We start from the raw sequence: 16,166 nt of genomic DNA, 5'->3' as shown, positions 1-16,166 counted from the left end.
ATTGTCATGACCCTACTCTACTACTACTCTACTTCTAGAATGACTCCCTTTCATTGTCTACCATTCTAATTTAGCCCTAGTTACCTTTCCTTTAATATGGCAGAAGCCTCCCAACTAGGGTCTCTGAGGCATCATTCTTTTCTTTTATTCATTTTATAAAATGCCAGATTACCACAGTCTTCTGTCCAAAAATTTTCTCTGGACTATTTAACACATTTCAAGTCCTGATTCTGATCAAGCCTCAACCTACCTTTTTAGCCTCAGGCCTTAGACCACATGTTCCAATAAAAATCAGACATATTCTCTTTCCTGGAGTCTTCCCTGCATTTCCCTGCTTGACCTCATTTTTCATTCTTTCTTCCCAGAAGGTAACTCCAACTCCATCTCTCCCAACCCATCAAGGCTCAACTTGACTGTCAATTCCTCCATTAATGTTTTCTTCCTGTAAGTCCTCCATCCAAATGCATTATTTTCTCTTTGAATGCCCGTGTTTGTGCATCTCTTACTACTTGACATTATGATTCATACCAAGTGTCTTTACCCACCTTTCTGGATTATAAATTCTCTGAAGACTGTTATATGATCTCACTCATCTTTCTGTCTCCCATAATGCTTAGCAGAATGGATTACATATAGTCAACACTAAATATTTTCTAATTAAAATTTAATTAAATTTACTGACTTGTGTGGTTAAGAGAATCAGCAGAATCATATTGTCCAAGAACTTTACAAACGTAAATTAACATACAGCAGGATGCCTGTGAAGCAATAATTAAAATCTATACTCAACATATTTAAACCATGACTATAGATCAATTCCACAGGTTTTAAATCACATTTCATATTTACCTAAGGTAAACCTTATCAACAAAGAAGAGACCTAAATTTCTAAGAGACTATCAGTAAGAAATAACAGATCACTGAAGAAAATACATTTAAAAAATAGCTCAAATATTTGGAACCAATCACATCCACAATATATATGGAAACTCATTTTAAACAAATTCTGCTTTAATTTCCACAGAGGAAATAAGAAAAAAATCAATATGGCATTGTAATGATAATTGGCAGCAAGCTACTGTTCAATTGAGGCATGTAATCAACCAGTACAATGAGCTATTTTCTCTAAAGACTTGATAATCAGTGGGGTGGTAGGAGAAGGAGAAATGGACATCAGCTCTCTAAACATAAAATACTGTATTTAATCTATCACAGACAGAAATCAGCAGATATCCTAACAGCAGAAAATACCCTACAGCAACCTTAAAATAACAGAAATTCTGAACAAATTTATATATACAGCCCTCAGTATCTGTTTTGGCATCTGAAAAGATGAAATAATCTATGATTTCCTTAAATTTAACACTCACAAATTCTTTAAAGATTCTAAATTTTACCTGTTTCTTTTTATACCTAGTGCTATTAAAGTTATGAGGATTATTTGCTTCTTGGTCTAGGGAAGTGTTTGATACAAGACCATGATTTCTATTTGTTCACTTGAAATCAGTCACCCACACATCCCAGACTGTTTCAGTTTGGGCAGCTGATGGTACTTTGGTTTCATTCAGTGAAAATTATTATCGGTCTGAAAAAAATAAAAGGATACAATCATGAAACCTAAGTGTGAGGAGGCTGGGCCTATTTATTACAAAGTAGGAAGTGAAAAGTCTTAACTGAGAATATGTTAGGGCAATGCGCAGAGGAGGACTGGTAAGAGTCCTCAGAGCTTTTAAAGTAGAGAGAATGGGAGTACAAAAGGAGCCTTTAGCTAGGGGAATAAAATACTTATGATATAGTAGGATGACACTCAAGAGGTGAAGAGGAAGGGGTACAGCTAGACATACCTTTTTTCCCCTTTGTCTTGCCATTTCTCTGTCTTTAAGCATCAAATACTTTGTAGCCTCTAGCCAAATGCTTACTGTCTGTCTGTCTCTCTATATATACATATATATGTGTATATATATATATATATATATAGTCTATATATAAATATACATATATTTAGGTTTTACCCAATACAAAAGTGGCCATGAAATGATTAAGTGGTTTATAAACAAAATGTTGGCTACTGTATGTAGGCAGGAATTTTGATACTGCAACACCAGGGTAAGTATAAATTGGTGGTTCTCAAGGTGTATGTCCCAAACCAGGGGCATCAACAGCATTTGGAAATTTGTTAGAAATACAAAATTCTTGGGTCCCACCCCAGGCCTACTGACTCAGTAACTGTGGGTGGAGCCCAGAAATGTGTTTTAATTACTCCTCTAGGTGATTCTGATGTTCACTCAAGTTTGAGAACCCCTGGCATAGAACAATGGTTTGTTGAGAAGTAGAGGAAACCTTTCTCAAGCAGGACTCCAGGCTCAAAATTCAAGATTGCTCTAAATACCCTCCCAACCATACTGTACATTCCCACTGCCACAGAACAGAGATGAGGAATCCAGTCAAAGCAAGTATATTTGGTATATTTTACAGTCTGCCAATTCCAGCTCTGAGTTATGCAGTACTAACTGGAATATCTAGAAGTATAAAAATACAGTTGATCACTCCGTTTAAAATCTGACTCAGATTGCAGAAAAAGATAAAGACATCAATTTTCTGTAGTATCTCAGCTTTGAAATAAGAAATTGCAATTTATCATGGACCCCAAAGTTATGAGACACAGAAGCAACAGAGGATAATGAAGAACCAAGCAGCAGAAAAAATGGGCGAGGAAGATGATCTCTTATAATTTCCATAACCACTCTGAACACAAGGTTTTTTTCCCTTTCTTTATATTGGGATATGATTTACATACAGTAAAGTTCATCATTTTGACAAAATATAGTCATGCAACTCCTAACACAAACAAGATTTGGAACATTTCCACCACACCAAAATATTCCCCTTATGTAGTCAATCCCTTTTCCTTACTCCCAGTTGCCTGGCAACCACTTACCTGGTTTGTGCCCCTATAGTTTTGCTTTTTCCAGAATGTCATTAGAAATGGAATCATACTGTATACAGCTTTCAGTGTCTGGTTCCTTTCATTTAACATAAATATTATGATATTCAACTATGTTATTGCATGTATCAGTAGTCCATTCCTTTTTATCGTATGGATATAACACAATTTGTTTATCCATTCATCAATTGATGAATATCTGGGTTGTTTCCAGATTTTGATGATTATGAATAGAGCTGCTATAAACATTCACATGTACGTATTTGTGTAAGCATATATTTTCATTTCTCTTGGGAAAATAACTAGGGGTAGAATTACTGGGTCTTATGATAAGTGCATGTTTAAATTTTTAAAAACTGCTTTCCAAAGTGGTTATACCATTTGGGACTCCTTCAGCAAAGTGTAACAGCTCTAATTGCTCCAGATCCTTCAAACACTTCATACTGTCAATTTTTTTGACTTTAGCCATTCCCAAAAGTGTTTTCACATAAAGAAACTGAGAAGCAAAGTAGCTAAGTAACTTGCAAAACATCATTCAACAAGTATCAGTTCTAGGACTCACACCCCCACACCTAGGTCTGACTCCAAAGCCCATGTTTATTTTAATCATACCATTAGAAATTACTAACAGGACCAGTACATGGTTTCCTGTAACATCTGGCTCATGGCTCCAGCAATAACTCATTGAAGAAGAATTAGTGGTTGTTCCAGTATTATATTGGGCTTAAACCTACATATCTATGTCTAGACACAGAATTACATGTTTTGTAATATTTAACAGCTTACTTCATTCATTTAGGTGTGATAGGTAATTTTCAACGCACGTTTTTCTTGTCTTTCAAAGTCCTAAGCTTCATAAGAAATCTACCAAATACTGTCAAAGAAAGATATCTGGAGACTCCAACTAAAACTTCCAATCAAATTTAGGTACGGCAGCTTATTGGAAAGAACAGAGCCAGATGTAGCTTATACATTTTTTTTTAAGATGGGCTATAGCCCATAATCTCATTTCTTGGTATTAACATATTGGTGGTTCCATAATCTCATTTCTTGGTATTAACATATTGGTGATTTTATGTTATCAAGTTACCTACGTTAAAGAGTTGTCTTCACATGCTACAAATACATGGTGATATTTGTAACCATGACTTGACAGGGGACCAGGTGGAACAAATGAATCACCCAAACAAAAACAATAGAAAGATCAGTGAGGACAGTTAACATACGAGTGAGCAAGAGTCCAAGATTAGATCTGAACACTGAAAAAGAAGCCAGGAAAATTTTCTAGGGAAGAAGAGGACTGACCCAAAATGAGACAGTATTTTCTGACCTTAGGTATAAAAGGTGTAGCTATATCTATAAGGCAGTCCAACATCCCTATATTGCTCAAGAAGTTAAAAATTGGGCTTTCCTGGTGGCGCAGTGGTTGAGAGTCCGCCTGCCGATGCAGGCGATACAGGTTCGTGCGCCGGTCCGGGAAGATCCCACATGCCGCGGAGCGGCTAGGCTCGTGAGCCATGGCCACTGAGCCTGCGAGTCCAGAGCCTGTTGCTCCGCAACGGGAGAAGCGAAAGCAGTGAGAGGCCCGCGTAGCGCAAAAAAAAAGAAAGAAAGAAAGAAAGAAAATTAGAGATCTTTTTCCACGTTTACTCAAAGGTCAGAAAAATAAGCCTCCATTCATCAATGGATTATCTCTGTGAGATCGCAGAGTGACATGGTTAAGTGCATAAGCTTTAGAAGAAGATAGATCTAGGTTCCAATCCCATTTCTGTCATATTCTAGCTGTGTTATTTTTGATCGGTTACTTAAAACCTCTAAGCTTTAAAATAGGGAGGAAAATAGTACCTGTAGCCCAGAAGGCCTTTGTGACTATTAAATGAAATCGTGCACAGTGAACTTGTATTAAGATATTTCTGAAAATATTAAAAATCAAAACCTTGAATGCTCTTTAAATCTTCTTGTCCAAAATACAGTATGATTTTAGGCATAAATTAGACTCCTTTTCAAAAATATTAACACTTAATAACATTTCATCCATTCATTTATTGATAAGTATCTTAATTGTATGAAATATGCAGAAGAATCTAAATAGACACTAAACTTCTACTGATTGATTTTTTGGAAAAGATTTAATAATTTAAATATTTGGCACTCATATCACATCATGTGCTTTCTGTAACTTATTGCTATTATTCAACTTTGTGTATATTCATTACTATATTAATGCTGGCCAATTCACATTGAAATAGACATAGAAATTACAATGGTGGGGGAAGGGGGATATGCAGAGAGAGAGAAGTCTATTTATAGTTCATGCATAATTCTGACAGAAAGATATCTAAATATATCAAGGTTTTAAAACAGAAATCTACCCCAGGCTTTCAGAACTTCTGAGGTCATTATTTTTAAAGGGCCCACTTACACTGATTGGCATGATCAAAGGAAAGAAAATCTTACATTTAATGAAAGTATCAGAGAGAAAGTATCATTGAAAGTATCAGAGAGAAAGTACCATTGAACCCTAAGTCCACGAGAAAGCAAGATTCTCCCCTCTCTAGCTCTCCAGGGCAAAACAAAGTGAGGAAAACTCTATAAATTTGCCTATTTTACGAGGAAATGATGTTCTGCTCCCTCACACATAAATGTAAAGGAAAATCCTTCACAGATTCCAAAAACTTCAACCTTTTATCCGTAAGTTGGATATTCAGACTCTGAATTATTTAATTACAGTTCATGTAAATATAACTTAAAATCAGATTAGTGGACGATGAGTTCAGTATACTATACGCAATACAGATATAACAGGAAGTAGTGACTACATGCACATTTATAATTAGACTGTCCAGATTCACGTCTTTCTTTCAAAAGGCTTAAAGATAAAATTAGGAAGTTCTATCATGAGTCCCATAATCAGTAAAGGCAATTGGTCTCATGTGCCGAAGTCCAATATTAGTCATGTCATCCCTTTATCACTGTTTGTACAGTGCTAAAGGCTAGTATAGAGGGTTATGTGTGTACAAAGAATTTTATTTCTCTCTAATGGTGTTCTATTCCCATGTGTAATCTCATACTACAACCCAAATCACTGGAACATCAAATAAAATGAAGGATAGTCCAGAGTTTCTTGGGGGAATTGATAAAATTGGTAAAATTATAAGACACGAAACAACTAATTCAAAGGGTTGAGGAGACTTTAAAGATGATTGCAAATGGTGTTTACATATTTTAATACCAGAGAAACATCTCATTTTAATACTAATGTTGCCAATGTAATGTTTTCAGTGAAATTAAAACCAAACCTTAGTTATAGGTCCTTATGGAAAGAAAAAGGGTGCTGGGTGATTAAAACTAATGCACAACCCAATGCAAACAGTATCATACCTTCAGTCCACATATCAACATCTCCAAACAGTAGCCAAGAAAAACCTAGTATTTTCAGCCTTTTTAAAGGATAATTTGTTCAGCCAAATCAACTTCATAGATAATTCCACTATCAATAACATACATCCGTGAAAAAGATAAATGTTAACAACAAAAACAACATGGATTTGTATATGCTATGACTGCCTTGGTCTTAACCAGATAAAAAAATATATATCCACTCAGGTTTGTCTACATGAAAGTAAATACAATACCCTTGGGCATTTCAATGTCCTTCAAAACTATTCATCATGGTAGATTAGTACATGAACTATTTCTGACCAATTTAGAATATCTATTATTTGTAGCACTGCCATTTCCAGACATTTGTACAAATCCCTTTGAAGCATGATATTCACTGACCACTTATTTCACCTGATTCATAAAAAGGTTGAATATGTCAATTTTCCAGCTCTCAGTGGTTTTGACTTCAGTATTGAAACAGGTTACAATTTCCTTAGAAAACACCAAAGAAGACACTGCATCTTTCCCTATATCCTCTGCTTTTTGCTTAAGAGGGTTTTACCTGGCTGCATTTATTCTCCCCATCAGGTCTCATTGGAAAAATCCTGCTCTGTTTCATGCTACTCACACATTTTTTTAAGAGTTGCTCACAACAAATTGTAAATGCCTGAGTTACATATAAAAATCTCCTGAGGGCAATAGTTTAAGTAAAATTCTCCCTCAAAGGATAAAAGTTTCTTATTTATTAAAATCAATTTCTTAAGCTCTCAAAATTATCAATACTTTGGAGATAGTCATAATGGCTTAAGTCCAAATCTGTTAAAATGCCCAAAAGGCTATTGAACAAAGAATATTTTCCTCCCCATCCTTCTTTAAAAAGTATTCTTAGAAAAATATAAGAGACAGTCTTAGCCTAATGTAATGATGAAAACAAAATGTACCAAAAATGTGAATGAAATTAAAAATAGAGTCTTTAATCTATAGTAAATAGAGGGGAAGCAGGGAGAAAGAGCATTCCAAACATTCAAGCAAAAGCCAGTCATGTTTTAAATTTTCTTCATATGTTTGAAATTGTGAATATAATTATGTTAGCATACTTAAGTCATCTTCTTAGTGATATAACCAGTCAAACTTATAATAAAATGTTAACTTCCACAGGAAAAATGTATTTTCCTAAGCTAAGTAATAAAGTTAAAATTCAATCGCACACTCCACAGGACGTCCAATTTCTTTTAGTAGTGGAATTTTGTTAAAATGAACTTACTCCAGGAAATCACATTCCTAATTTATACACCCTGGAAATGAAAGAGAGCTGACACCAAGTTTATCTATTGTGAATAAGGTTAGAAGTTCTTTGAATGCAAGGAGGAAAACAGAGAGGTATTAGCAGGTACCGCCACACATTTCATTTTTTCCTACACCAATCTGCATGTTATACTAACTGGCTCTGGTGGGCAGCAGAGAAGGTCAGTGAATGCTCTTTCATGGTAGCAGGGGTAAGGAGAGTTGAAAGATAATTGCTATTTGATGACTGAACAACAGAAATGCAACAGTCCTCACCTACCAGGTGCAGTTCCAAAAACATATAATTAAAGACTCATTATAGAGTGTGATAGCTATGTAGACAAAGATCAAAGAAATTTAATGTTCCTGAATATTTTTAGCACAGGATAACTGCAACCAAACCACAAAGAACCATTTCTTTGGGTCCTCGTGGTGGATATCAAAAAATCTCAGCAAGTTCAAATGTTTTATTGTCTCAGAATGTGATCTGTAATGGTAAATTTCTGGTCTTTTCTAGTTTATCTTTATATAATATTTTAAAACCCCCTTCCCCTAAAACTGATAAAGATACTATGGAAATTATGTGTGTACCTGTATGTACATACGTGCACTCTTAAATATAAACATCTTAATACATCCAACTTTAATAAATTTTTTCAAAACATAATCATTTAACAATGAACAGTCAAAATCTTTAATAACCCCACATTAAACACCATGAGAATTGTTAAGGCTTATCTAACACAAATTAAACCAAAAAACTCACTATTTTTCTCTTCCACAGTGATATAAATCATCTAAAACAATGACAACAAAACAATAATAATAAACTGTATATGACATACAGATAAAATCTTTATAGGATTACAATGCAGTATAAAGTCCCTAAGAAAGAAATATTAGCCTTCTACTATATTCAACCTGCCTTGCACTCACTTTCAGAAAAATCTAGAAACATAGCTACTCCTAAAGTTACATATTTGATAAGTCTTTCAAAACATACGAATGCTTTTTAAAGAAAGCATAATGCTTTAACTGCTTAAGTAACTTTGACCACCTTCAAAAATGCAAGGACCAGGCTTCCCTGGTGGCTCAGTGGTTGAGAGTCCACCTGCCGACGCAGGGGATACGGGTTCGTGCCCCGGTCCAGGAAGATCCCACATGCCGCGGAGCGGCTGGGCCCGTGAGCCATGGCCGCTAGGCCTGCGCGTCCGGAGCCTGTGCTCCGCAACGGGAGAGGCCACAACAGTGAGAGGCCCGCGTACCGCAAAAAAAAAAAAAAAAGCAAGGACTTTCTTTTCAATTGGAACAGTTAAAAACCGAAACAGACACAACTTAAATTAACAACAAGGTTTTACCTTCATTTATAAACAAACCTCTATGAAAGAACATGCACTCACAAGAGTAGCTTTACTGGTTGTGAAATTAAACTGTTACTCCATATTGGCTCCTTCATTTTACAGATGAAGAAAATAAAAGAATTTTATTGACTTGTTTTAGATCACAGAGCTTGTTAATGGCAAAACCATGATTGGAATCACTCATTCCTCAGTCCTTACATACCTCCCATTCAACTATGTTATCAACAATTAACAAATATATCACCAATTAGTGGTTACAAGTTTTTGGTTATTTTCCTTTCATGAAGGAATATTGGATAAAAGTTAAAATATATTCAAATATCATCAATGTGTATATTTAGATGTGAAAGCAATACCAGTGAGGAATTTTAAAAAATTATTTATTACGGATTCTATCAAGAAGCAAGGGTAACTTTAGACAATAAACACATCGGGGATATTCAAAAATATACTTTCTTTCTTCTTCCCATATACCAATAAATAAAATAGTTAACTTGCTCAGCACAGATGCAGAGCCCTGCCATATTGCAATTCATTATTATAGATTGTAGACATACCAGTGAAGCACAGATCTGTAAACATCCACCTCAAAAAATGTAGCAATTGTTAGTTGATATTTAGCCTGACACAATAATCAAGTATTAGGGAGCACCTGGAAAAAATGGAGCCATTCAACTTTAATTTGGGAATAATAGTTCTTGGTTAGCCTTACTTGCTTCCTTACCCAGCACTAATGAAGTGGTCAGCCATCGGATTGCTTCCGATGGAGTTCAGAACGCAACACCCCAAAATATGGCACCCTGGCATAATGAATATCTTAAGCTGAAGGAGTCTGAGAAAAGGGCAGAACCAAGAAGGTCACTCTGACCTCACTGCTCCCCAACCCAGCCCCTTCTTCCATGAAAGCAGGAGCTAAATCTCCCATGTAAAAGTCACCCATCCTGCCTGTATGTACCACGTGAAGGAAATGCATTCTTATCATCCGAGGCAGGGAATTGAGGGCACAGAAGGCTGCATAAAGAAACTTTGTGAAACTAACCCTTATCATCCTAGTTACTTCTTCACCATTTACTACCCCTAGACCAAATCCCTTTGTCTTGTCAATTTTTCACAAATTTGTTGTTTCTTTGTCTAAAAGGTATAAAAGCTTCTGGCTTTGTTCAGTTCTCTGGGTCTTCATCCTCTTGTGAAGGCTCCTATGTATATGTAAAAATTCAGTAAAGTTTGTATGCCTTTCTCCTGTTAATCTTTGTCAGTTTAATTTTCAGTCACAGCCAGGGACCCTAAGAGGGTCGAGTAAAACTTTTTCCTCCCCTACACTTCCTGCTAACCTCCTTAACTTCTCTATTCCTCTGTGCTTTGCCTTGCTCACTTTGGCTATAACAAACAAACCCAGTGAACAGTGAACTCTTTGCTGGACAATCAGTTCCTCTGTCAATTCCTGTCTGCAAAGGGAATGAGGCCTGAACTAGAGTATTGACAATAGAAACGTAAAAACTACGCAAGAGATATTGCAAATAAGAAAATGGGCAAGTGTGATGAACAAGGAGTCTCAAAGATGACACCAAATCATACACACAGGGCTCAGAGCCAAATCCTTGAATAGATGGACGAGTGCTCTAAGTCCAGAATCAGGCTTACCTAAGCTCCACAGTATGTGTTCAGCATGGTGCTTGTATCTCCACAGTACTATTTGATAATTCATATTTATCTAGCATCCCTCCTATCAATATGTTTCAGAAATTTCCAGCCACATATTTGAAAAATCCATATGCATGTATAATTTGTTCTTGCCCCTCGAAATTAACTCCTCTATAGCTGTCTCTTCTTAACTTTTATTACTCCAATTTTCCAAGATCATTTGAAAGAGTTGAGAAATGCATGAAGGTGAATGCTTGCATCAAACTACTGTCATCAGCAAACACATGATTCCAACACGTAAAATAAATCCTGTCATTTATAAACAATACTAAATAATAGCAGAAACCAAAATTAATGAAAAGCTCACATGATAACACAGCACAGTATATCCTGCATTCTATTCCTGGGAGAAAGTAATGATGAGGAAATAAACTGACAGAAGTTTTTTTCAAGATACAAAACATGTCATAAGGTCAGAGAATATCCCTAGGGCAATGTCCCATACCACTTACAATTAAAATATTTTGCCATTTTAATTGATGCTTATAATGTTGACCTCAACAACATTATAAAATTCTTAAACATTTTCTATATCAAAGAAAAATGCTTAATATAGTTTTAGTGCTGGATTCATTTCAGGGTATTCTTATTCTTTGACAAATGTTAATTCACATATGGAAATTTATGATAACTCAATTTTTTAAAATCCATTTAACACTCCAGTTTAGCACTTAGTCTTTAATACTTTTTGATGAATGAATGTTGAATGCACCAATTTAAGAAACGACATCCAGGTAACTCTCTTGGAAGCTGGTATCAAGGGTGGTATGGTACCATAGCCTTGCCCTAAAAAAACCGATAGCAATACTCAGTACTCAGGCAGCACCCTCCAAAATAGAATTAGACCAAATCTGCGTATTTTCAGTAATGCTGGGTGCTGCAGAACAGACCTAACAAATAGGAGTGGGTTGATTCTGAGCGTATGAAGGTTTGAGATTCACATTCATATGGCAGACTACTAAGCTAGCTATCTCACTTGAAGCTGATTTACTTTTTCAAAGTACACTACAATGTTATACTGCCTTCTATGTTCTCCCTTCATGGATTCCATCTCAACAGAAGATTTTCAGGTTTAAACTGCCCGATGTGAGAGGCCATACACCTGCAGCTTTACTGACCAGGTGGGAAATCTCCCCAAATTAGCTGCCCATTATCTAACACCGATCAAACAGCTGGGGTCATAGAGCAAACACTGTTATCTAGTGCACATGGATCTTCTTTCAATCGACTACACAGAATACCTGCGCTCCAGGTGCTAGCTGGCATTTTTTTTTTTTTTTGTGGTACGCAGGCCTCTCACTATTGTGGCCTCTCCCTTTGTGGAGCGCAGGCCCTGGACGCACAGGCTCAGCGGCCATGGCTCACGGGCCCAGCCACTCCGCGGCATGTGGGATCTTCCCGGACCGGGGCACGAACCCGCGTCCCCTGCATCGGCAGGCAGACTCCCAACCACTGCGCCACCAGGGAAGCCATAGTGGGCATCTTAATTGTGAATTGTCAGCTATCCAGCTCCTATCAAAAGTCCAGCAGAGATGATAGATATTCCAGAGGGAGAGCCTCAGGGACACTACTCAAGTACACCTTGGTAGCAGCTTGGATTATGGGGAAGCTGTATACCGGTACTATTACTCTGGGTCTTTGTAGAAATATCATGACTTTGGGGTTTTTTTTGTTTTTTTTTTTTAACTCAAGGCCCCATGGAGGAAATGGACATTCACAGAAATCCTCTGTACTTTATGGAAAACTATCAAAGACTCACTCTACTGTGGTGTTCAATACCCCTCGTTTAAAGAAAAACAAAATAAAATTCTCTGAGTTTAAAATCAGAAAGAATGTCCTTCCCTGAAAAATAAATGCACTGTCATTCATCAGATAACAGCTATGTCTGTCAATACTCTGCCTTTTTTTCCCCTTGGCTATGGGAAAAATTGGAACTATTTTATACTCAAATCACTACCTGACAGTGTCCTAGATTTTGAAAACTACCACGTTCCCACCTTACTTGGAGCTTGTATTTTTACCCTCATCTTAATGGTATTGGGATATCTGCATCTCTTATTGAAAGCTGCAGTTGCTTTAGTAATAGTCCCATAATAATAAGTATATAAAACTCTAGTATGTGTCCAAGACCTTTAGTTAAATTAATTCATATAAACCAAAATAAAAATATCTCAAACAACGCATACTTATAAGCTTTTTCTTCCCAAGGCTAGTTTTGAATATACAGAAAATACAATAAAATGCATATAAGATATTTTTAAATGGAAAGAAGTTCACCTTCTATTTAGAAATCCATTTAACTATTGTGCTTAGACTCTGCTGCTAGATTTTATATACCTTTATAATTACATGTCCAGTTACAAGTTTCTAATTATTTTAGACAATTATTATATATACATATTGGTTTTCAAATTTAAAACACATCATTTAAATGAGAAAATGCATTGCCTTGGTGGAGCTTCCTATATCATATAATAATAAAATAAATACCAACATAGGAGCCATCATTTATTCTACTTTAATGTCTCTAACATTTTCTCCAACTGAAACAATACTGCAGAAACCCAAGTCAGTATTTGCTGTTCCTATGTTTTTCTTTTTGAAAATAATATAGGACACATAGATCTAGTTTGGTTCTATTATGAGATATAATATTGGATCTGCATTAAGTTAAAATTCTGTTTTGAAGCTAATATTATATAATTAGAATTCAATGTCACTGAATATCTATGGGACAAACTTAGCTAAATGAGCCAACATGGTTGCTGTTAATACAAATTGTTGACCAAGATTTTAAAAGAAAGCATACAATTTGACATAACTACTCTGAATTTACTATTTTCTAGTCTATGTAAAAATGTACTAGGGTCTTCTGAAACGATTTATGCATTTGAAAGTTAAAGCAAACAAATTTAAAATACAACCCTGCTTTCGCAATACTGCACATAATGCTGCCTTATGAGATGTGCTCACAATTTTAAGTCCTCTTCCCATTTCTGCACCATAAAAAATTGTCCTCATTATTCTGCTTTTCATAAGTAGTCCAGTGCAAAATGTTCTTAGAGTATTGATCTGCATCTAACGTTATATTAACTTTCTAAGTATTGTCAGCTGCTTTGCCAAGCTTTTAATGAATTTAATATAGGCTGTTCAAATAGTTATTAACACCCATAATTCAGAAAGTACTTTCTACTCCTAATTTGTATTACTGTCAAGAGTCAGCTATTTTCATTACGATGATTATGTTAAAATGCATATTAATGTGCTAGAAAAATATATTTAAATCTAAAGGGAAGTTCGAAAATATCAAGTAAAAACAAATATGCCAGAGGTAATGCAAATAACCACACCTACAGAAACTCTAAAAGATATTTTATCTGTTTTCACCTGCTTGAAAAGATTGGCTGAGGAAGCTATTGTCACAGAAAGGGAATATACACACTATGCCATGAGTTTGGCAGATAACTAAGATTCAAAGCAAAACAGAAAAAAACAGTTTCCTAGTGGGGTAACATACCCTTCAAGCTATAAGGCAATTTCAGCAACAACTCTGAAAGAATTCTACACAATCACAACTCTCATACTATTCTTCAAACCAGTATTTCTTGTTTTTGTCATGTGTTGAGAAAGCTTACTGACAATGATTTATTGCTACACATTTCTTTGGATCTTCATAAAATGTATTGCCAAGTACCTATGCATCCTGTAATGGGTTGGCTGGGAATAAAATCGTCCAAACTCATTGGTCATTTCTCAGCAGGCACTGCTTCCTTTCATAAACTTTAGTAGAGGAATATGAACAAAAATCTGTAAATAACATAGTTCTCATTCTGAAACACACAGACCATGGTATGTGCAAAGTCTAATATGATTTGTGGTGGCAGATTGGGATTTATTTTATAGTCAAAACTCATGGATTTTTAGGGTGTTAAATAGAGTTGTAAACATTCAGTTTCATTAACTCACCATGCAACCATAAAAAGACCATCATGGAAAGCATGCTACGTTGTCTGTAGCTGATGAATATGGTTCAAATCAAACCAACAGGTTTCACTCTTGTATGGAGGAAGTTTGCTTCATTCTTTTTCTCCGATTACATCTTAAAATGCATGGCCACAAAATAGAGCCAGATTAATGCAAATTCATTCTCATGGCTGGAGAAGCATAGGTTTTTACTGATGGTGGGTCAACATCTACATCAAATCACACATTATTGTATATAAATTACACCGTAACTGCCATCATGAAACAAATAAGAGGGCAAGAGGTTCCCTTCCCTAGAGGAGTCTAAAATAGAAATGAGAAAAGCAGACATACATGCATGAAATTATTACACAGCATAAGCAGGTGCAGGTGAATGTGTACAGTACAAAATAAATGTTGAAGGAATGTATAGTAATGGAGTGATTTGGGATATGGCCAGTTAATGATGGCTTATAAAAGGAATTTTTAAATATTTGCCATTAGCAGAAAAATAATATAAAGAAATTACTTTCTTAGAGCCTTTATCATCTAAGTGATTAAATACTATATGAATTTGAAAATCATGACTCTGTTTAATATTCTGAAATGACTGTTCTTTGAAAATGTTTAGTAAAGCTATTAGTGCGTGTATGAGTGTCTATATATTTATTATTTTACTAGGGGCTGAACAAAAAGAAATCAGTTAAAACTGGTACAGAAGCAAATCAGCCATGAAGAGGGCAAATGCCCAGATTCCAATGAATATCAGCTTTGGAAAATAGTTATGTAACAGAGACACAGAAACTGCTTCCTTCAATATTTTAAAGGAAACTAAATACCTTTAAAAAAAATAAAATAAAACTAAATACCTGTCCAGAGTTGGTTAAATATATTTACAAATGCAAGAAAATAACAGAATGCTAGGAAATCTTTTAGTCTTAATAGAGGAACATTTTTCTCACTCTTCAAAATAATTTCTTAATAATCTAGTTCCTATAGCAAAAGTAAGAGGATTGGAACTAAGCAAAAGAGAACACAGAACATAGAAGTTTAGAGCTGGAAGGCTCCAATCTCATTTACATATGGAAAAACTGAGGCCCAAAGAGTGCACTGATTGGACTAAGGTCATAGAGAGTGAGAAATCAAGGCCTGGAAATCAGATATCATGACTGGCATTCTAGTGGTACTCTATCATATAACGTGCTCTCTCTCATATTAGTATCCAGAAAAATTTTCTTTATAAAGAGAACAAGGCTAACAAAATTTAATTTCATTAATGATAGTTCTACATAAGGAAGAATAATATTAAATGATTACTGTTCAATTTCAAGGATTCTTTTACTGTTATATAACAAATAAGACATGATGCATTCAAGGTGATTTTTCCCCCTACACGCTGTTTTTTCTTTGTTTTCTGTATAATTTACTTATTATTATACAAATTATTCTCTTCCTTGGGTTTATTCTTACATTGATTTCCTCCTTTTCTTTTTTTTTTGGGGGGGGGTACGCGGGCCTCTCACTGTTGT

General features: G+C 35.4%; 1 protein-coding gene across 1 annotated transcript in view; it reads right to left on the bottom strand.

The window, feature by feature from the left end:
- Window positions 1-16,166, bottom strand: part of DIAPH2 (diaphanous related formin 2) — a 741,115-nt gene that overhangs the window by 505,440 nt on the left and 219,509 nt on the right. The gene's annotated exons all lie outside the window — the stretch shown is intronic.

Source organism: Phocoena phocoena, chromosome X, assembly GCF_963924675.1.
Source record: "Phocoena phocoena chromosome X, mPhoPho1.1, whole genome shotgun sequence".
NCBI classification, from domain to species: domain Eukaryota; kingdom Metazoa; phylum Chordata; class Mammalia; order Artiodactyla; family Phocoenidae; genus Phocoena; species Phocoena phocoena.
Note: the sequence above shows the minus strand (reverse complement) of the source record. Positions and strands in the feature narration are given on the sequence as shown.